This window comes from Camelus bactrianus, chromosome 23 (genome assembly GCF_048773025.1).
Source record: "Camelus bactrianus isolate YW-2024 breed Bactrian camel chromosome 23, ASM4877302v1, whole genome shotgun sequence".
NCBI classification, from domain to species: domain Eukaryota; kingdom Metazoa; phylum Chordata; class Mammalia; order Artiodactyla; family Camelidae; genus Camelus; species Camelus bactrianus.
Genome location: NC_133561.1, coordinates 33,612,817 through 33,636,631, shown reverse-complemented (window position 1 = coordinate 33,636,631; position 23,815 = coordinate 33,612,817). Strand labels below are relative to the sequence as shown.

The 23,815-nt window shown below is 37.3% G+C and overlaps 1 long non-coding RNA gene across 5 annotated transcripts; it reads right to left on the bottom strand.

Annotated features, from left to right (window-relative positions):
* Positions 1-357: 357 nt before the first annotated feature.
* Positions 358-21,819, bottom strand: LOC141574785 (uncharacterized). Of its 5 annotated transcripts, none has more exons than XR_012501931.1 (10): positions 21,616-21,819; positions 20,244-20,427; positions 19,268-19,405; positions 17,342-17,844; positions 15,738-15,882; positions 9,133-9,420; positions 8,269-8,560; positions 6,647-6,758; positions 1,793-1,838; positions 358-634 (listed from the first exon to the last, which is right to left on the bottom strand). It is a non-coding gene; the product is annotated as an uncharacterized LOC141574785 (long non-coding RNA). The 5 variants fall into 5 exon arrangements; XR_012501930.1 differs by having other exon boundaries at positions 8,510-8,560; XR_012501932.1 differs by having other exon boundaries at positions 6,647-8,560; positions 19,268-19,477.
* Between the last annotated feature and the right edge of the window lie 1,996 nt (positions 21,820-23,815).

Sequence of the window (23,815 nt, the reverse complement as noted above, 5' to 3'; positions counted from 1 at the left end):
GCCTGAGGCAGATTTCGTTTCTCCATGAGAAAACATCTGTGAATCAGTGTTTAAGGTAAAATATAGAAAGCTTGATGGCACTGTAACGATTGTTGTGATCCATCAGAACACTGAAACAGCCACAGCAGATCCAAACGCTGTCAGTCTAAATCTTTAGGCCTATAAACAGTGATTAACGCTGGAAAATTCAAAAAAAGCTATCAATCAACACGGCTCAATATCAACAAGTTTGGTGGGTGGTTGGGTGCTGCTTAAACAGCTGGCATCCGGGCTCAGTTTGAGTATATAATACTCCAAAGTGCTGGGTTTTAGTCCCAAATCTGCTTAAAAGTCAATGAGATGCAGAGAAACATGGTGTAAAATACTACATCAATTTTAATCACGCATATATAATACAAGAATATTTCCTTTTAACAAACGTTGTCAGTATCTTATTTAGTGGGAAATAACTAAAATGTGAGGCAAACAGCCCAGCAGGTAAATGTTTACTATTTATCTTGCAGATCATATAGTTTTTCTTCAAAATCTTCACAAATTCTTCACGTGCTTTCAAAACCAAATCTGGACTTAGACTTGACTCGTCCATCGAGCCTACAAGAGAGTCTGTAGGACTTAGATTCAAGTTCAGTAATAGCTGGAAAGAAAATGAAAGAATTAGATTCTTTACTTAAAATACTTCATAGGTAACTAAATGTCAGTTTATTTTTTAAGAAAAGCTGAGACTCTTCTAAGTTTTAAGAAGAATGAAAAATACCTACATACGATTACAACACAAAACACAAGATTACTACTCTAGACTTTGCCCAGGGCTGCACACTGAATTAACTGCTCTTGTGGCTAACGATCAGAGCACCTGGTTTTCTCACTCTTCATTCATTTACTCAGCAACCATGTGCTAAGGCACTGTGACAAGCACTGGAACCACAAGATGAAGATGACAGAGTCCACCCTGAAAGATCTTGTACTGTAAACTGGAGAAACAGATGTACAGGCAGTTTCGGTACAGAGACATAAATGCCATGACAGGTATAAAAGAGGGCACAGTTGGAACACTCAGAAGGGACGTCCAGCTTTGTGTCAATTCTGTCCTCTCTTTGGTGGCCGTGATGTGTAAGTAGATACCCGAAGGAGGAGGAGAAAGTGTGGGAGGGAGAGGCAAGAAGCAAGCACAAAGAGCGGAGGCAGGGAGGGCGCCCGTGGAGCTGGACGCAGTCTGCCCAGCTGCTGGAGCACAGGGGCAGGGCAGGGGAGTAAAGAGATACGGCTGAAGACTTTGGCAAGAGCCAGATCGATGTGGGTGTTTTTCTTCCAAGCTAAGGAATTTGGGATTTTTCCTGAGGGCAAAAGGTTAACCAGTGACAAAGTGAATGACAGGAAATTAATTGTCATCCACCAGGGGACAGGTACATGAACTGTGATTGCTTGAGTCTGGGTTTTTGGCCTCAGTCACTACCAAACTCGAGAAGCTGATGACCTCCATGCTTTCTGACAACAGGTCCGTGTGCAGGTGACAGGCCCACGGGGACAGAAGAGGAAGGGCACAGCCAGAAATAGAGAACACAGACTTCTTGAGATTTTTTTTAAAGCTATGGATCATGATGAATAAATGAGGAATAAGTACACTTATCATTATGAATGAAATTATGCTTTCACATTTTTCATTAGACATGTGTAAGAAAAACATTTAACATAGTATCTGTTACTCAAACAATAGAAAGAGGTTCCATTTACTGTTCACAGTGTATTTCGGAAATCAATGTCTAAATTTAATTCAGAAATGTTGGCAACATACCTTCTTTTAATTCTCTATCTATATTATTCTCCAACTTCTTCCGCATCTGAAATAAGTCAAATATTATTTTTAATGTTTAAGTTAAACAAAAAACACTATCATAGGAATGACAGCTAGCTTATGAAATGTGGCCTTTAAATAATACTTTTAGAGACTTGACCTAACTTGGGGATTGCTTACATAGAAAAAATAATCACAGGAATAAAATAAATTCCTACTTACTTTGATTTTAGATAATACAGAACATACATATGTAAGGCTATTTAGATTCCCCTGATGGAAAGCACAGTAAACACTGCCCTGTCAGATACACATAATCTCAGAGGGCAATGCCTGATCTTATTAGCACAGAGTTTAAACAATTGTCATGTTCTACACTGAATGCATTACTTTGCCATTCTCAGAAAAACTGCCCTTTATAAAACTTTATTTTTTAACGTTAATGGATTTTTCCTTAAAATGAGCTTTCAATTCCTGCACTTTTAGAAAACTAAAATTTTAAGGTCTGTTCTTGCTAATGTTTTTAGCACAGAATCGTAGATGCATAAAATGAAGAAAAGTGTTCTGTTATAATGTCAAGTGAAAGTTCTACTGGCAAACAAGTTAAGCAAATGTATTTTGCTCTCTGTATATGACAAATATTTACATCAGAAAATCTGCTTGAAGAAAAAAAAAGGAGAGGCTAGCACCTGTTTCAAAAGTTGGTTTCTGATTCACAACTTCCTTGAGTTAGAAATAAGGAAAACAATATGTAATTCTTTAACTGTAACTTTGTTTCCGTTCTAGAAATTAGGGCCAACTTTTTGAAACTTGACTTAATTAGTTACGTATTTAGTTATGAAATGTGTGGGGACATTTCAAACTACAAGTGTTCCCACCTAGAGTGTTCTTTTAAAAATCTTTCTTATAAAAGCCACCCGCTCACTAAACAGGGTCTAAACTAGTACACCAGACATAATAAACACTGTGGTGACAACAGTGACACGAGAGCTGAGGCCTTTGTAAACGTTAGGTGCAAAGACAAAATTTGGGGCTACCATTTGCCAGTATTTTCAGAGACTGTTTTCCATAACACTGTCTGACAAGAGCATTCTAGAGAGGCCTTCTGCCATCAACAACGTGACAACAGTGCCAGGTGGGTCCTGTGAAGTGAAAAACGCCTAACAGATGAAGGGAGAAGACTTAACTGAAATAAATTCATATAACCGTTAATAAACACTATGCAAAATGTACATCACACTTTTACATGAGTTGAATGTAAGATTACTATCTTTTCCTCTGCAAAGCTATTTTCCTAAATAGGTACTTCTGAGACCCTTATGTTTATTTCTAGGTGAGGACCCCCATGTCCAGATGGTGGAAGTGGTCTGAAGTCCAACATTAATAAGAAGTTGCCTGCAGTTTTACTTAAACTTTTCCATTTAACAAAAACACAGAAAGGTGAGAAAGTTATACACCTGAAGACAAAGATGAGAAAATTATACACCAGAAGACAATGTATCAGCAAGTTTTAATTCTGATAATTTTTAATTAGGAGGATTCTCTCATAACTGGCAGTTTGCAGACTATGTCCCATAGAAATGGAAGGGGACACTGCAGGATTGAGGTCAAAACTGAGGTCACAGGCTGGAAGATAATGCTGGCCTCTCTTTCCGAGATCAATTTGATAACGCACTTGCCACACACATACACACACACATTCATTTCCAAAGTGAATATGTTTTCAGATTATTGATACTTTTCACTTAAAATTTGGTACCATTCTTATTTTAAATGTTATAAAAATAAATACAATTCCAGGATTGTAATAGAATCAAGTCATTTAACCACTTTGATTCATTATCCTGTTGTAAACAGGTTAATGTATGAAGGAAATGACACTTGTCAGTTTGTAACTATTAAATACATGTGTTTTGCTGCAGACAAAAGAAATGAGAAAGAATTCGTTGATCAAGGAGCTAAAAAATTAAGTACAGAGAAAAAAGTGAATGAAAGAAAAAGAACTGGAAGAAGTTGAGTGATTGTCTTTCAAAAGATAACACACTTCCTCACTTGTCCATTCAGACAAAATGAAATGAGGGCAGGAGGGAGTCCACAGGGCAGAGAGCTGATACCAGAAACAAGGTTACTGAACTCTGCCTCTGCCTTATGAGAAGTGAGCTTAACTACTGCGATAGTTTGATTAGAATTAAAATTCAGAGTGGATGTGACCTGCCTTGGAAGGCTACTTTTTAAAAGAAACATGAGCAGATTCTGCTGAGATGCAGTACTGTGTCATGTAAAAAGTTAAATTCTTAGAATGTTAATCATTTTAGCTCTGGTGCACTGGTATATTCCCATTTAGAAAAAGGGCTGCTAAACTGAATGGACATTTGAGAAATTTAATAAATCATTAGAAAATGTTTGAAAGTGTCATTAATACACCAGAAGTCCAAAATCAGTGAGTGTAAAATTTAGTCTTCCTATTTAAAATAGATTTGAAGGACATTTATTAACTATTGTGGCCATGCTTCATGTTAGGCACACCAATACTTAAAAACTCTTGAACATAAAAAAACTCTAAAACAGAGAAATTTTGTCTGTTATAATATTGTCTGGAATCCATTTTTAAGTTTTCAGTTCTCAGAAAAAAATTCTATGTGCAAGAAAATCTAACAGTGATGTATCTGCTCAGGCTAATTTTAACTTTTTTGTATTTTATAGTAATATAATTAAATTACACAATTGAGTAAAACTGTAAAATTGCTTCTGACATGTAGGACAAAAATCCCAGAAATAAACTAGAATGTGAAATCTGAGGGTAAAAAGTAGCAAAACAGATACGGGGTCCATCTGTTACCACTACAACGATGTCACATGACAAGTATACTTCATGCAGCAGTAAGAGAGGCAATAAAGCCAAATGTTATGAACTGGAAAAAACTTGCTTCGACTACCAGCACAACTGAAATCACAGACTTAGAGCAATACTTCTGTCAAGTTAGAAAAAACTGCGGAGTAAGCTGGAACTTCACAGTAAGAACAGTCCAAAATGTTAAAACCTTGACATAAAGGAGAATGTTAAATTCAATCCCAATGCCATTTTTAACATTTTGCTTTCTAGAGCCATAGCTGAAAAGCTGTGGAAGTCTGTTGTTTTAAGCCCCATGCAAAAAACCATCCCTTCCTGTCATTTTAAACAGTATGTTCACACCTCTCATGGCATTACTTTATGTTTTCCCAGCAGAAATAATTACATCCCTAGTAATTCCACAAGGCATCTTCTTTCTCTAAGTCTAAGAAATCTGTAAGCAGTAACTGTACAGTAACTCCTGTGAGGCGCTTGGCAGTGCTGAGGGAGATGTGTCTCTGCACCCGGACAGAGCGGGGCTTGTTAACCTCCCTGCTAAACCTCCCTGCTAAACCTAGTATGATTCGGCCCCACGTAGTTCTTCTGTGGAAGAACTACGTGTACCTTGGAATTACAACACTGAGTTTAAAATAAATCACTTTCCAGTGTATCTAGAAATACTAAAAAATAGACACCTCTTTCCCCCAAAAATATTAAAGGAAAAAACTGTCCTCAGGAGCTTCTCTTGCATTGCTTTTGCACTCACACTCTTCCACCATCATCCTGCAAAGTGACACACTGTCGATTTTTTGGTGACAACTAATGAAAATATTTCGAGTTTGCATCATGCTTAGCCACTGACAGAAGTGTTAGCCATGCATTTTTTTTTAACACCACACAGTCCGGTTTCATGACTCTGAAGCACTTAGACTCAATTCACCCACAACACTGTCTACGAAACCTGAGATTTTTTCTTCTCTGATTTATTACGACATGAAGCCAAGTGAGAAGAAACAGGTTGAGACCTCACTTAACAAGGGCCTGTGCTACCCTTCTCTGCATCAAGAAGATCATGAAAACACCATCAAACCATAAACCAACGCGCACTGCTTTAAATGGCTATTTTAACAACTATACACAATGAAAACTGGTTGTAATTTAAAGACTCCCTATCACTGCCACCTCGGTATTCCTAGTGAGGGCAAGACAGAGACATAAGTGAAATTCATTTTAAAAATTTAAGTATTTGCTTTACTTGACTACATACTTAGAAATGTTCTACAATTGCTCAGTAAGACATTTTATAACAATTAAAATAATGCTGTAAGTAAAATAGTAATTAAGGATGTACTCTTACAGAAGAAAATGATAAAAATTTTAAACTTAAAAACAGAACTTAATGTTTTTAGTGTTACAAGTTTATTGAATTCATAAAAAGAATATATCTTGGATTCCTTTAAATAAAAAACATCTGCATGTGGTTAAGTAGCTCAATGCCAATCATTTACTTATGCTTAGGGGTAGAAAAACTGGGGTGCAGCAAAACTTGAAAATGACTATGAACCAATGCCAAACCGAAATCAATCAGAAGCTAAGCCAAACATTGGAAAGTGGATCTCTAGTTATTTGGTAATAATACTTAGTTTCTAAACTAGAATTTAAAATGGAGCTTTTTAAGAAATTTAAAATTTGTCAGTTTAGTTGCATTTATTGAATAAAGTTAATAACAGGTATCTCTTAAAAATTACAAGTCCAGGAACTTTAAAAAATTATAAAATTTCTGTCTCCTTTATTAGCACAATTAATTATGGCTTTTACTTAGTGTGTGTAAGTCAAATAAACAACTCAGAATTTCATCAAATTAAAAACAAGAATTGTATCAGAAACCTGAAACCCAAGGGAAAAAAGATAATATAACTAACGCTGAACAGATCGCTTATGCTAGTTGAAGGGTCTGAAAAAATCCTGAAGTTCCTTCTTCGAGTAAGACTCCTTTCGGTCTCTACGCTAGTACTAGAACTTACATCAGAAGGCGGTCCATCAACAGGCCATGCGGGAACAGAGCCGAGGAGAGAACTCTTGTGCTGCTTCTCCAGCTGAAGTTCAGTGCTCACTGCTGCCAGCCTCTCATTAGTCCTGCGAGGATCGCAAAGCAGATTTCATTCCTTTCATTTTCTTCCTAAGTGATGTGTATTTTTAATGTGTATTTTTAAAGTTGCTATAATAGTAAACAGATTGTCCCATTAAACTGTATTTTGACACCAAAAAATACGTCAGCGCAGACCTACTGTAAACAATTACAGTTTAAAACTGTCCTAAAGAAGGAAGTATATGCCTGGGGGGCCCTTAACTAACAAGTACTTCAAAGTGGGGAGAGTCAGAGTTGGAGACGCCCCCCACAGAGGATCCCCGCTGCCTTCTGCACTGGCTGCATCTAGACATACTCACCCTCAGGAAACCAGTTTAGAAATAAAAACTAAACCATCCCTCAAAGCCATTTTCAAGCATTTGCTTTCACCCCTCTTATATACATATTTCACGCATTACCTGGGAGACATTAAGCATTCGACACTGAGGAACAGTTTAGAGCCACCACCTCTGGGGGGCACCAGGCGGCAGAGTCGATGGTGGGAAAGTACTACGACAGCGCCAGGGGCAATTTCAAGTGTCCCCCAGTGTCCCAAAGCTCACTTTGTTACTTTGCTTTTACCAGAGTCCTACATCAGCACGTTTTCCATAACCAAAAAAAACCTCAAGCGGATTTTCACTTTTATAAAAAGCAAAGCAAAAAGCCAGAATAGCACTGGGTGCTTGTTTTAGCCCGAGCCATCAGAGGGGCAATGAGCACCCCGAGCAGCGAGAGGGGCCCCACCGAGCTCCTTCCCCAGAACCACACTCAGTATCCCGGCATCACGCCGCCACGGCTTTGGACTGTGTCTGTGAGCGCCTGTGCTTTATGCATATTTATTTTATGCACCCACCAGCAAGACGTGTCCTAAGGTAACTGCCTCTTTGCTTTACACCAACTTTCATAGGAACGCTCTACTTTTGGATAGCGGGGACACCTGTAGCTTGTAACACTGTTAGGCACCGGAGGTGGGACCTGCCTTTTCTGTCTTCCACACACCCCCTCGGGCAGGCCACCGTCTTCTTTTTAGCCACTTTGTGAACCACTATACTGCCCTTCACCCCTATGTGAATTTCCCCCTATTCCCCAAGCATGCCTTTACGTAGCGGAGACAAACTTAGAAGGATACAGCACTTCATCTCGGTGCCCATGAGCAGTGACACCAAATATCACAATCAAGAAAGTAAATTCACCAAACACCAGAATGGGGCCCCTTGGGTTTAAGTTGTACTCTTCCAAAACACAGTTAATTTTAAACTCATTAACATTTCTATTTATGGGAATTCCAGCTAGAAATTTTGTGATAATACGGCTGTCTAAATTACAAAGTTTGCAAAACCCCTAGCTTAAAGACTAGATCAGGTTAAATATATGCAAATATAAAAAATAAAGTCATGTAAAAGCAACAAAAGGCAGCAAGATGCAAACTGTCCTGGACTGACATTTTAAAGGGGAGTTCATTTACTAACACCATTTCCCAAAATTACACTATCTAGTTAGCTCTCACTTGCTACTCACCTCAGAAACCTGGCTCAATAAGAATTATGCCTTAGAGGCAAATTAGTGACCTAAATTATTTTCTATAATTCTATGTTTTGACTTATGAGTTTAGTTGATTCGCCAATGACACTCTATTTTTTAGCTCTTCCAGGTACAGCTGCCTGTATTTTTCCAATTCTTTTTCGTTAGAATCAAACTGAAAAGTTTTATTTTTCAGTTCAGTTTCCAGATCTTTAACTCTGTGTTCCATTTGACTTACTGAAGCACGTTTATACTCTCTTAACAATTCTTCTTGAGATGCTGCTTGTGCCTACAGGAAATTAAAAGAATATAATTTTAAAAATACTTATAACCTGAGTAATTACAGTATATTTGTTCCCTTTAGTTTTGAGTCAGTGATTCAGAGAGCAATTTTAAGTATGAAAAAAAAGCTGAACTTTAAAATACTTATCATCAATATCAAGTGAATTAAATCTGAATTACAAAATTAAAGTTGAATCATTCTTAGTACTCAGGTAATGTGATAGTTCAAAGAATAATAGGATCAATTTAAAATTTTAACAATTGAACAATACAACCTAACAGTAATCCCAAGAGTGTGGTACAATATTTAAATCACAATATATTCTTTTCCTCCTAGTGGTCTTGATTTACACCAATTGGTCTTAAAAATGATTCTCTAATGAGAATTGTTCTGAAAGATCAATTTAGTGATAGTAATGATGAAAACTGAATTATTTAAAGGGAGTAATAAATGCAGCCTTCCTTCCAGAAATCTACAAAACAAACTGCTACATGGGAAGTAGAGAAAACACATAAAATGTACACATCCGAACTGTAATTCTTAGCGAAGTGAGAGCACGTTACAGATCAATGCTTCACCTGTAAAAACTGGCTGATTTCTTTCAACTTTTCTGCTATATCTTGTCTTGCTCGATCTTCAGTCTCCCGTTTGTACTGCTCTACTGGACTGTGTTCCACTGTATTCATTTCTAGGTGACGTCTGAGGTTTACTACTTCTTCCAACTTCTTTTTCTCCTCCTCCAGTGTGTCAGATTTCTTTTGCAATTCTTTCATAGATAATAACTCCTTTAGAAAAAGTTGAGTTTCTGCACTCAGATGGAGAAGTACTGAAGATGTAGATTCCACTTTTGCTGGAAGATCAGCATTCTGCATGAAGAAGATAAAATTGTTTGGTAATGAGGTTAGCAGACTGAGAACAGCCTAACCCAGCATCAAAGGTTGAAATAAATTCAGTCACAATAAAATGGTATCTGCCTTGTGGAATGGAGAAACTCAAATTACTCAGGAAATCAAGAAAAAATCTCAAACCACCAAGGGTCACAAAAATAGACTGTTTACTGTCATCATCTTTGTTACACATTTGTACTTGATTTTACACTCTTATTTTTCTGTAATTGTTTCATGTCTTTCCTACATAAAATGACTATAAAGCACCTCTTAGTAGAAAGTCTCTTACCCCTTCCTCCCCTAAGTCTTAACTCTCCATGATTTTTAAAGTTTTAGGGAGATCATATTGAGTTACTTAGGGCTGGATTAATAAATGCCTCCCAAAACAAGACTTTGAAAAAAAGACTGCAATTAATACATCTTACAAATATGGGTTCTAATGCCATAAGCCTTTCTCTGAACTACAAATATTTTATGCTAGTTTGAATTGCATTCCAAGGAACAATGAATGATTCACAGAGTTAAGGAGAAATCCATCTCCTAGTGTAGTGGTTTAGTAAGGTGATCGATACATTTTTCTAAACAAACAAAAAAACCTTAATTCTTGTAATCCTTTGTGGCTCTCCACAAAACAAGAGAACATACTCAACAAAAACAAACAAAAAAACTTGCTGGAATTTCAGTGACACTGACTTGGGAAGAACTACTTTCCTTCAGATAGAAGGGTTATTTGGTAAGACAAGGCAGGCAGAGGTGGTGGTTGTAAAACATCTCTACAAGTTCTCTGACTCTCCACCTGTGAAATTCCCTCCCCTGAAGTATGTACTGGCCTCAGCCAACTGGTTTCTAGTGGACAGAATGTGGGGACACTGCTGTGTGATTTCTAAGGCTAAATGGCTTCTGACTTTCACTCCATAGGGATGCTCACCCTTAGAACCCAGCCACCACGTTGTGAAGCCCAGGCCACCTACTGAGTCTTTGTATACGCAGCTGTCCCAGCTGATGACCCCAGGGAATGTCCTTAACCAAAGCCAGCTCCAACTTCCAGATACGTGCATGAACAAGCCTTTAGATTATTCTACTGCCCGCTTGATGCCAAGTGGAGAAGAAATGAGCTGGCTCCACTGAGCCTTGTCTAAACACAGATTTGTGAACCCAGCAGATGCTGTTTTGAGTCACCAGGTTTTGAGGCAGCTTATTATATAAATTATTAGCAATAAACAGATATTGATATTAAAAATGGGGCACAGCCATTAAAAAAGAACCCAAAATGTGGGGATGCCTTTGAACCTGGAGTTAGGTGAAACCTGAACAGATGTAGAGAAGAGTAAGAGTGAAAACCCAAAGTGTCCACGAGACTGTGAGTGGAAGCCTGAGGGCCCTTGAAGGGCTGAGAGTGAAGGCTTCTAGGCCAGGGAAGAAAATGACACTGAAACCAGAGGAAATGGGACTCTTGCTACCAAACAGCTGAAAGTAAAGTTGATGAGAAAGATAAGCTAAAACAAACAAAAAGATTATTAAATATAAAGGAACCAGGACTCACTGGGTTCAAATATCTGTATCCCATTTAAAGCATCCCCACATGCCCAATTATCACATAATGGGTAAGTACAGAAATGGCTTCCGGGCTAAGATCAAATCTAGGGTGCTGCCAGGAAATCAGTCTAAAGATGAATCCAAGACTTTGTTAAGACCTTGGAAAGATTTAAGGTGCTGCCTCAAATTCCTTTAAAGACCTTAAAAGCATAAGAATTTTAAAGGCGTGGTCCCACAACAGCTTCACAGGAAGCCCAAAGTGAAGAGTTTATTTCAAAAAGACGTGAGAGTAGCTTTTCCAATGGCATGAACCCAATAAAATACACAGGAAACTCAAAGTTTTAAAGAGAACTGTGGTAGCAAAAACACTGCTTGCTAGCTTGGACTGAAAGAGACAAAGTGCAAAACAGGAAGAGGCCTTTGGGTTTTTCTTAGAAGGTCTACGAGGAGGAAGCTGGCTTGAGAGAACTACCCAGCTGCAAACACAGGTCACTGCTCATGAAAGGGACAGAACCAAGAGCTCAGAGAGGGCAGTGAAGGAGAATCCCCCCCAGGGTTAGGACTAAGTCCTAATCAAAGAGCCAGCATCATCAGTCTGCATTTCAGAACTGCTACGGGCCAGTGTGCCTCCCATCTTCCATCTGTGAGTGAGGGAGTCCTTAGCAGTTCAGCAGAATGTTGGGTGTGTGGCGGCAAATAACCCGTGTCTCCTTATCCTCAAGCCTCAGCACTGAGAGGAGTGTACCCAAGGGGCTGTACTCCAGAAACCATGCCCAGGAACTTCAGCCCCACCTGGACCTGGTGAAGATGGGAAAGTAAGGCCCTGGACTGGAGCCTGAGCCTAACACCACAGCGACCAAGACCTGCTTGGGGACTGAGTGGGGATAAGTGGATTTCTCGTATGGAAGCAGTAACAAAACATTGTGGCTAGTGAGCAGATTATGCTGGTTTTTGAGTGTCTCCATAAATTTTCAAAATTAATTCCATAAAAAAGGTAGAATATGGGCCAACCTTAAGTGCCCTGCTCCTAAAGAACAGAAAACAGTGAAAGGGGCACCGAGTGAACTGCAGGGCTAGGTTTGAAAAGACAGTTCAGCTTCTGCCTCGCTCTTAACCCTGGAACCCAGGCTCATGAGGGCAAGCTCAGGCCACAGAGACAGCTTAGGTGTTCCAGGGGAGGTGGTCCACCTGCCCGCCCCACCAAAGCCACAGCCCACCGCCAACATCAACCATCAGACATCAATGGATGAACCTTCAAGTGATTCCAGACCCCCGCCTTCGAGCTGCCCCACCTGAAGCTGAGAGGAATAGAGGCCAGCTGTCTTCGCCACACTTTTCCTAAGTGTAGGTTGTGAACAAAATAAATGCTTATTTAAGCCACTGAACTTTGGGGAGTTTGTTAGGCAAAAACAGATAAACAGAAAAGTGGATGAAAAAAGATAGTAACAAATGTAACTTGAATATAGTAGAAATTGGTCTCCTATAAAGTGGAATGTAACAAACGTTGAGATTCACTTATTAATGACAAAGTGCTGATGAGAAGCAGATAGCTGAAAGACCTCAACTAGTGAGAAGGAAGGTACTTCAGAGTTCCCTCCAATCACAGCTTCTTACACATAGGCATGTATTTCACAATTTCCCCTCAGCTTTGAGGGTAAGGAAGACTGGTAAGCAAGGAGACATAGGATTTGAAGTCTAATAATTGAAAAACAACTAGAAATAGTCAGTTTACCAAAATCAGCCTTTTTACCTCATTTCAACTAACATCTTCTAAGAGACAGGCAGCTTTGAGAATTTATTAATCTAGCACTCACTCTTCATTTTCCTTTCCTCAGAGAGAAAATAAAATATTATGAAACCATAAATGCAGTGTCCTTTGGCAATATTTAAATTAAATACAATTTTTCCTTTACCTTACTTAAAAGCTGGTTGGTAAGGGAAGGTAAGACTGTCTCAGCTTTATGTTGTAGCACAATGCTTCTCCATATCACACAGATTGGCTTTGAACTTTTGAGATTCAAATTACTAATCTGTTATCTGTTTCTGATAAGCTGATTAAATATTATCTAATTTTTAACAGCTGTACTCTTGAAAAATTTTCCTTGGATGGGATGAAATATTTATTTCATTAATTATGCATTAAGCTATAGGATACAGCTAGGCATCTCTCTTTTTAAGTAAAAGGAAGCAGACACAGGGAGCTGAGAATGCAGGATCTACACCAAGAACAAGATCAGCAGCAGTGTTACACACAAGAACCAAGCCAAAAGAGGACTTCATTGTGAACCGCAAGATGATGGATTAGAGAGGCTTCCAAAGAGGAAGGTTGAATTAATCTTTTCCAGGCTTAATCTTTTGCCTCTAGATAGTGAAATCTATGGATGAGTCTATGAATATAATGAGCACAACATAATGAAGTATATTGCAGACTGAGTCAGCAGATCCCGTGACCATGATTTGATGGAAACTGGAGTGAAGTGGGAGGCACTGGGTGAGAAACTAAAGGTCTGAATGGGGGGGGGAAGGAATGGACTATATCTTTGCAAGCCTACTTTCTGTCATGTCACAGTCAGCAAGGCATAAGCTGGCCACAGGCCCCTTCAGGAAGCAGCAGGTCTCCACAGAAGTGGAGTTACAGACATTCCACAACACTGACTTTTTATTACTATGTAAAACAACTGGTAATATGCAAGATGACTCAGAAAGCGTTCTCATAACATCTGACTTGGTACTGGCATAGGACAGACATAGATCAATGCATCACCACTGAGAATATAAAAGAAACCCTCACATTTACGGTCAGTTGATTTTCAATAAGAGTGTCAAATAACTGAATGGAACAATAATAGTCTTTTTAACAAATGGTACTGGGACAACTGGATATCCACAGGCAAAAGAACAAAATTCGACTCTACCTCATACAATACATATAAAACTAACTCAAAATGAAAGAGCTGAAACTACAAAATTCTCAGAAGAAAACACAGGCGTGTGTGTCTTCATGACTGGATCTGGCACTTGTTTCTTAGGTAGGACAGTAAAAGACAGAAATAGATTAACTGAACTTCATCAATGTTAAAAACTTCTGCTCTTCAAAAGACACCATCAAGAAGGTAAGAAGGCAAGCTTCTGAACAGGAGGAAATACTTGAAAATCCTATATCTGATCAAAGACTTACACCCAGGATACAAGAAGAACTCTTACAATTCAATCATACAAAGACAATCCAATTTTAAAATGGGCAAAAACCTGAACAGACAGGTCTTCAAAGAAGATACACAAATGGATAAGCACATGAAAAGATCCCCAACATTCTCAGTCATCAGAAAAATACAAATCAAAACCACAATGAGATGCCAGTTCACACCCACCAGGAGAGCTAATGACCAGTGTTGACAGGGATGCATAGAAATTGGGAGAATTACACACTTTGGATAAAAATGTTAAATGGTGCAGCCACTCTGGAAAACAGTATGGCAGTTCCTCAAAAGGTTACACAGTTACCATACGACCCACATGACAGCATTTCCACCCTTAAGTCTATTCCCCAAAGAAATGAAACATGTTTACACCAAAACTTGGACGGAAATGTTCCCAGCAGCATTATTAACAAGAGCCAAAAAGCAGAGGCAACCCAAAGGTCCATCAACTGATGGATGGATAAACAGTTTAGCCCCACAACCGAGTAATGTTCGACAATAAACAGAAATGGAAATACTGACAAGCACTATAACATGGATGAACCTTGAAGATGTTTTGTCAAATGAAAAAAGTTAATCATGAAGGACCACATAGCATGTGATTCCACTCATGTGAAACACCCAGAACAGGCACATCTGTAGAGACAGAAATCAGACTGTGGTTTCCAGGGGCTGAGGGTGATGGCCAAGGGATGCAGGCTTTCTTTTCAGGGTGATGGTAATGTTCTAAAATTGACTGTGGTGACAGCTGCACATCTCTGAATACACTAGGAGATACTAACTATGCATCCTAAATGGGTGACTTATATATGTGAATTTTTTTTTTTTTTTTTTTTGGTGGAGGGAAGTAATTAGGTTTTACTTATTTATTTTTAGAGATACAGGGGATTGAACCCAGGACCTTGTGTACGCTAAGCATGCACTCTACCACTTGAGTTATGCAATCCCCCCTATAATATGTGAATTATATCTCAACAAAGTTAAAAAAAAAAATCCAAAGGCAGGATCTAGACAATCTTCTTAATTCTCTATTTTGGGTGTGCAGACATGGTCTGAACTTCTCCATGCTTTGACAACATACGTAAAATGAAGAGAAAATGAAGGCAATGCCTAACTTCAACTGGTTTTTATAATGACCTTTCTGCACAAGTTACTCTGAAATCCATGAAATAAATACACAGATTCTATACCCATTCACAAAAGTGAAGAAGAGACATGATAATTTTCTGGACCATGCCATGAAACATTATCCTCTGATTTTATCTAGCTTGCCTCACTGTGGTGAGAGATCACTAAAAAATACTGTTTAATAGGAAAAAAAGTTAACTTCTGTGGTGAAAGATGTGTAATTTTCAACTTCTCTAAGAGTAAATATTATAAGAAAAAAATATATAAAGAAATGGCAGGATGAAAGTCAAAGTTTAAGAAACAAGTGCATTATAAAGATAATAAAAGTGTAATTATAATGAAGATACAAAAGGAAGCTGTCCCTGAAAAGCTAGTGTCCTGCAACACTCTGCGCTGCACAGTCACAGCTGACGTGCTAAATGTCATACATACTGGATTCGCAGTTTGATGTGATTTCCTCTCTGAATCCTTTGTCTCAGTTTCTACATTAGACTGATGATGTGCTGTCACCTCCAGGGAAGCTTCCAACATGGACACTTTCGGGTGTCAGCTCTTGCTGAAGCTGTCTCATACAGGCCTAAAAAGATAACTCTGTTACTGATTTTTAAATCACCTTATCATAAAATTACATTAATAATATATAACTCCAACATATGGACTTTGAGAACTATCCCCACAGACATCAATTCACCTTCTTTTCCTCACAGGCACACATTCCTGTTTACTGAATTTCATTAAAGACACAGAAGGCGTGACCCTCCTGCCTTACCGACAGTAAGTTAACTTAGACAATGGATGCAGCCCCACCAGCCATTCCCTGCCCCTCCCAGGAAATGGCCAAGCTTTACCCCCACTGAAGTCTCAAACAGAAACGAGTGTGTGGGTGGGATGAGTGGTGGTAAGTTCCACACTGTGGAACATTCTCCCTCTTTCTCATTAGAGGCTTAAGTTCAGAGTTCTTCACATATTCAATCTGGTGTTTAAATCCTTCCAATAGACTCCTATCTCACAATAAAAACAAGGTTATTCCAATGGCCTTTGGGGACCTGAGACAACCTGGCCTCCCCTGTCTCCTGGACTGCAGCTCCTACAGCTCCCCCAACCCCTCCCACTCACTCCCTTCCTGACACTCAGGACTCTGGCTGCTCCTCCTCAGTCTGAAAATGGGACCCCAATACCAAACTCATACATCACAGAGTGCTCCAGTTCCTCTGTACTGGACAAACTTAGATCCAAATGACAGTAACTGAGCCTTGAAATGAGAATTGTGAGCAAATTATTTGAAAAAATATTCAAAGTAAATTATAAATAGAACAGGGGAGACTAAGTCAAACACAGTTTTGCTAAAATTTACATTTGTCCCAAATTATGACTGAATGAAAAGCAGATGTCTTTAAGGAGTGGAGAGGTCATAACAATACATGATTTGAGATGGAAATATTTCTAAATTTAATTCCAATTGACATGAATAAAAATAAAATTGAATCAATTAAAAATATATGAAAAGCTACTGAATGAAAAGTACTGCAAGATACAGCATTTACACATCAGTTCATCTGGGAAATCTGGATTTGACTGTCAAGGTAATCCACACAATTGAATCTTTTCTTTTTTTTTTTTTTTTTACTTTCTTTGTTCACACAACTGAATCTTAATTTCAAAATACTCATTTTAGGTCTGAGCATTTCACTTATCTGCTTCATCATGATACTAAAATGTGGTGACAGAAAGATTAAAATCATTTGGGCACTATTTAGAGTAAATTACTAAGACCTGCCTGTATCTGTCAACAACTTACAGCTTAATCTCTTAAAATTTCAGGTGACACAGCATCTTTACTCAAAGTAAAGCACTTCTCAGGTCTAATTTTTGTTTGCTGGATACAAGATATGCTTTTAGGCTGCTTTACAGTGTATATATTTATAACCCACATATTTTTTTATATTCAGCTAGTTTCAACATTTAGCTTTCATCAGATACTACTTTGAATTTTCTTTGAGGAAGTCTGAAAATTGGTTCCCTTTCTGGGTACTTACTTCCATTTCTGCTCTGTCAGTTTCATACTGATACAGTCTTTTAAACATCTGCATTCATTGATTAATTCCTTGTTTCCTCCCTCCAGCATCAGAACTCGTCTGCTCATGGCTTCAAGTTTTCCCATGTGATCCAGAAACAGCTCTGGGATATTAAGTATTGTCTTTTCACTTCTGGCTTCATTTTGAGCAACTTCCAGTTGCTGTCGGAGCAACATGTTTTCACTTCGTAGTTCACATACTCTCTCCTCCAAGAATGCATGCTTTTCAATGTATTTGTTGACTTTCCCTTGTTTGCTTTGAGACAAGGGTTCAGTTTCCTTGTTTGAACACTGGGCTAGGTCTCTATGCACACATTCTAATACCAATGTCATTGGTCTAAGAGCATCTCTCCTGGGATGGAGCTCAATTTCTTGGCCACAGAATTGACTTTCAGCTTCAGGAAGTTGCTGAGGAAGCACCTCGCTGTTATCTTTTGGGTCAGACAGCTCAAAATCCATTGTGTCCTGTAAGTGAAACCCCTCATCTCTTACTCTTTGAACTGTACTCAATAAACTGATATATCATAATTTCCTTTGAAGTGAAAGACTAGTCTCTAAGTTTATACAACAAAAAGTTTGCAATAACTGGGTATCCAACTGGAAAAACTTAAGGTGGATACAAATCTCAAACTTTAAACAAGCAGAAATCTCAAAAATTTAATTAAAGACAGTGAATCCATGAAAGTAAAAAAGAAACCACAAAAGGATGTTTAAGAAGCTCAGAACTGGGAAGGCCTTTCTTTCTCTGAAATACAACAAGTCCAAAAGGCTTAAAATAAAAAATGAATAAATCTGACTACACTTAAAAATTATATCTGACATCTAACCTTTTCAGCTACCCCCAAAGTAAGAGCCTTAGCTCTGTATATATTGGGACAGGTTAATTCCTAAAAATTTTTTTCCTGAGAATATTCCATAAATATTCTCCCTTTCTAACATTTTTAGAGCGAGTTATAAGAATTACATCTACGGATAAGTGATAAATCTAAGCACTGTACTAAGCACATCTACAAACATCAGCTAACTCAGTTAGCTGTGACAATTATGGAATAAAGGGTTAAAAACACAAGCAAGCTGAAGGGTTTTCCCCAGGGCTTCTGAGTCTATGACTCTTAAACCAAACCAAAGCTAATTCTCTAGGATAAATAAACACAACAGAAGCCTTCTACTTCCCTGATGGTGAATACACTAAAGGTAAAGAAGGTCAAATTTACAGAGCTCTTCTTAGAAAATCAGGAGACTATTTGCTTCTGCAATAATTTTTATTTCTTCTTCATGGTGCCTATAACAGTAATGGATGTGAAATACCAGGGAAATACAGTGAACTGTTTTATTAAAAATAAAATACTGATCAACAAATTATCACTAAGTATAGATTATGGCACATCTATCACTATATTCAAAAGCTCCTTGTACTGAAATTGGATAACACATGGAGCAGAGCGTTACTTATCACACCTAGAATGACACCCAAACTACGGTTTCTAAACTGGCTATACTTTTTCCTCCTTACCACCATTAGTGGAAATGATAAGGTAACCTCTCCATTCGTCTATCAAGGAGTGAGATCACTGCCAGAAACTAGAATGCCTGCCGTTAGTAGCAGTTTTGAGATAATGGAAAGTTCATCAATTACTATGGAAAATATGAACAGCCTCTCCTTGGATGAGGCCACTGTGAATGTCACTATGTCACTGTTGCCGGCAAATGGATTTGAATTCAAAACATTGCTTTATCCAATGGACCAGAAATGAAACCCCCAGAAAATATATTTACATATATAGGCTTTTAAAACCCTCTATACTTTCTGTACCTATAGTATTGGTTTTTACACTATGTAAGTATACGAATTCATACACACACGTTTGAAAATGACTAAAGAAAATACCTCAGCATTCATGTTCTCATTAGCCTTTTCTGCCTCCTTTTGTTGGGAAAGATGATGGGCCAGGATTTCATTTTGTATTACTCTGGCATTCTGCTCTCGAGAAAGTTGTCTCTGAGCGTCATTTCGCTTTTTTAAAACCTGGAGACATATTTCATTATGTTTTGGGTTTTATACCATGAAAAAAGGTCAAAAAAAGCTTAGGAGGGGAATCTTTAAAAAAAAAAAATTTAAAAACTGTTAAAAAGAAGTAGCCTTTTTAAGCACAGGTATCTTTAATGCACATAAATAACTCAAATTTGAATATATATGACAGCTAAATTTATCACAGAGCAAATGTAGTTTCATGAAAGAAAATGTTTTTTAACACTATATAAATTGAGTTATAGTCATTTTACAATGCTGTGTCAAATTCCAGTGTAGGACACAATTTTTCAGTTGTACATGAACATATATATATTCATTGTGAATTTTTGTTGTTGTGAGCTACCACAAGATCTTGCAAATATTTCCCTGTGCTATACAGTATAGTCTTGTTTACCTATTCTGCATATGCCTGTCAATATCTACAAATTTTGAAATCCCAGTGAAAGAAAATTTCTTTATAAGGCATTTAACCAGTTCCATCACAGTCTCAAGGCATTTAGCCGGGACTTTAACTTCAAAAAGCCACAATTAACACATGGATTTGAATTAAGACTTGTTACTTTGTTGAATGGGCCAAAACTGTCAATCCTTATGTTAATGATTAAGCTCAACTTAACTTCCATTCCTTCATTCAGAAAAGACACAGCATCTATTAGATGCCAAAAACACCAAGAAATTAGTAAGTTAAGCTCTAAATGTCATAGTTCATATTTAGGATGAGATAACTTTTACTTGTTTTAAATGAAAATATAGATTAATTCAAAAAAGTATTAAAAATAATATTGATGAAACAGTGTTACAGATATGAAATTTTCACCTAAGACTTACTTACCTGATTTGGTTTATTCCTTATGCTCTTCAGTTTGCATTCTAGTGCTCGGGCAGTGCTTTCAATTTGTTGGTTCAGGTAAACTTGCTCATTGTATTCTTTCTCTTTTCTTTTTAAATCATCCTTAGTTTTTTCATATAATATATAAGCATTTTTCTTCTCCTTTGTTTCTTGTTTTAATTTGAATCTGCAGTGAAATATGCTTACCTTAAAATTTATTTTGTTAGAAAATGAAGTTCATTTTATGATCTGGTTCTTCACATGCTGATTTATTACCCTAATGGAATTTTTATGTTCTCAATTCTTTTTTCATTTCTAAGTCTCACATTTTAAATTCCTCACTTCAATCTCTTCATAAAGATAGATCTACATACATATATACATAATATATATATATGTATACATATATATATATATTCGAAAATTAGCAATGAAAAGACATAATGCTACTGAGTTTCAGTCAAGAGTAACTGGTGAACAGTGTAGGAAAGAAATTTTGCAATTATTCAGTAAGGTTTGAATTGAAAATTACCCTTTTTTCCCCACATAGTCATAAATTACTCCTTCATTAGGACAGAGAATTTAGTTACTAGTTAAAAGAGAAGTTTCTATTTAGAAACAAGTTTATAAGTTCATGAGAGATAAAATTTCAACTTCATGAGATATTACAGGGACTCCTAAGTGATCTCCAGTAGAAGGTAACATCTGTAGACATCTTTTCCAGAACACAGATCCGCTAATTAGCATAATCCAAGGCGAGGCTGGGGAGTCTACTAGCTGATGCCCTACACTTTATGTTTCTTCTTTTGCAACACTTTGAACTTACCTTGTTGAATATTACTTATTTAGTAAATCATTTTTAAGTCCCTTTTGGTACAAGGCAGGATCCATATTAACTAATTAAGAAATAAAGAGTAATCCTTGCTTTCAGCATAGACCTTTGAACTAATCTTATCTCTGCATGAGAGAGATGCTGAATAAACTAACCAGTAATCACTTTCCACTTATTTTTTAGTCCATCCATTCATATGTTAAGAATCAAACTGCATAAATTTTTTTTAAAGTTTCTGCCTTGAGAAAAATGCTCATTTCATAATTCTGCAAGTGGGAATGTAAAGTAATATAAACTTTCTGGAGGACAATTGAGAGATAAGGATCAAGGATTTTTTTTTAAAGAAATATAGAATGAGGAGATATATATATATATCGCTATGTTATTTCCAAGAGTCTCATATTCCACAATATTAATGAAATTTTCTCCCCTGTAAAATCCCAAAAAGTAAGTTAGCAATTGTAAGACTTCTCCTATATACCTACAGTATTAAAGTAAATATAAGGAGTTCAGATATTTCTTTTAAACCAAGAAATTCAGTACCTCATGCTGCAGAGCTTTCATTCCCATTCCACATTTTGAAGTTTTAACTGTGATTTTGTTTCTCTTGTTTTCAACAGCTCTGTTTGTAGCCAGTTCACCTTATTTTCCATTTTTTTAATTTTTCCTCTAAGTTCACCATCAGATTCTTTAAGTTCTATTGATCTGAGTGAATGAACTGGATCCTGAATTTTCAATAACCTATCACAATCTGCATTAGGAAGAAAACAAAAAAAGAAACAAAATATATGAATAACTTTTGTGTATAAAGGACTGTGCATTTTCACATGCATTCATTCATAGATTGAACAAATGGATATTGAGCATCTATAACGTGGAAGACATTTTTCTAAGCTCTGCAGATATTAAAAGACTGACAAAGTAGTATTATGAACATTATGCAAATAAATTTGACAATTCAGATGAAGTGGGTAAAATTCCTTGAAAGAGAGAAATTACAAAAGCTCAATTAGGAAAGAACAAATAAGCTAAAAAGCCCTGTATCTTAAAAACCAAAACAAAAGTCCTATTTAAAGACCTTACTACAAAGAAAATTCCAGTCCCAATGGTTACACTGGTGAATTGTACCAATTTTAGGAAAATTTAATACCAATTCTACACAAATTCTCCTCAAAAAATGAAGAGGAAGAAATATGTCCTCATTCTATAAAACTAACATTACCCTGAATCCAAAACCAGACAAATATATTACAAGAAAGAAAACTAATGTCATGAAGATGGAGGTAAAAATTCTAAACAAAACATTAGCAAATTAAATCCAACAATAAAGGATAATTCATCATGGCCAAGTGGGGTGTATCCGAAGAATGCAGGGCTGTTTTAACACGTAAAAATCAATGTTATTCATCATATTAACAAACTAAAAAAGAAACCATATGATCATGTCAGTGGATAATAAGAGGCACTTGCCAAACCTCAACATCTATTCCTGATAAAAACTTCCAGCAAACTAGGAACCAAGAGAACGTCTTCACTATGACAAAGATCCGTGCTAACCCTACAGCTGACACAATACACAGTGGTGAAAAATGGAATGCTTTTCCCAGAAGGTGAGGAGCCGAACAGGAATGGCTTCTCTTACTCCTATTCAGCACTGTACTGGAGCCAGTGCAATCAGGCAAAATAAAGAACCAAAAGGCATCTGGATGGGAAATGAAGAGGTAAAAGTGTCTGCTAACCAGCGGGGAATATGATTACATGGTGCGAGTCAGCTAACTCCAACCTGTGGGCTGGGTTGCTTGCTTTGGTAAATAAAGTTTTACTGAAATACAGCCATGTCCATTAACTTGTGTATTATCTATGCTTACTCTTGTTGCAACAGTGACAGAGCTGATTAGCTGTGACAGGGAATGTATTTATTGGCTGCAAGTCTTAAATGTGAACTATCTTTAGTAAGATAGTAGTTTAAAGAAGAAAAAGCTTGACCACCTTTGGTTACGTAGAAAATCTGAGAGAATCCATAAGAACGCTACTTGAACTAATAAATGAGTTCAGTCAGGTTGGAGGGCACAGAGTCAGCATACAGAAATCAGCTGTATTTCTATCATCAGAAACTAAAATTTAAAATACATTATTTTAAAACAAACAAATAAATAAAAATACACTACTTAACAACCACACTGAAAAATGAGAAATACAGGTAAACATAAAAGATGGAAAGACCCAGACACTAAAAACTCTTAAAATATTACTGGGAAAATCAAGGAAAACATATAAATGGAGAAATAAACTTTGTTCGGGGTTAAAAATTCCATATTGTTAAGAAGTCAATTCTCCCCAAGTTAATCTACAGATTCAACATAATCTACATCTAATTTCCAGGACACTAGCTGACTTTTTTTCTTTTACATTGACAAGATGATTTTAAAATTCATGTGGAAAGAAGGGTAATAAAAGGAAACAAGATGAAGCCAGAGGACTGTGGCCTTTAACCATGGAGCTACGAGAAGCAGGAGCTGGATTCTATTAGGCAAGGAGGTAACAAAGACCTGAATTTTAAAAACTATCTAGTAACCACGGTTGCGGCGTAGACCAAGGTTCCAGGAGGCGGACAGCATAGAAGAAAGTCCTGAGGTGATTTCAGTGTTCTAGGAGGGAAGTAGTGATAACCTGACCTTGGGTGAAGGCGTAGGAGCAGCAGAGTCAACAGAAAGCACAGGGAGAGGGAACGGTCACAGCCCCT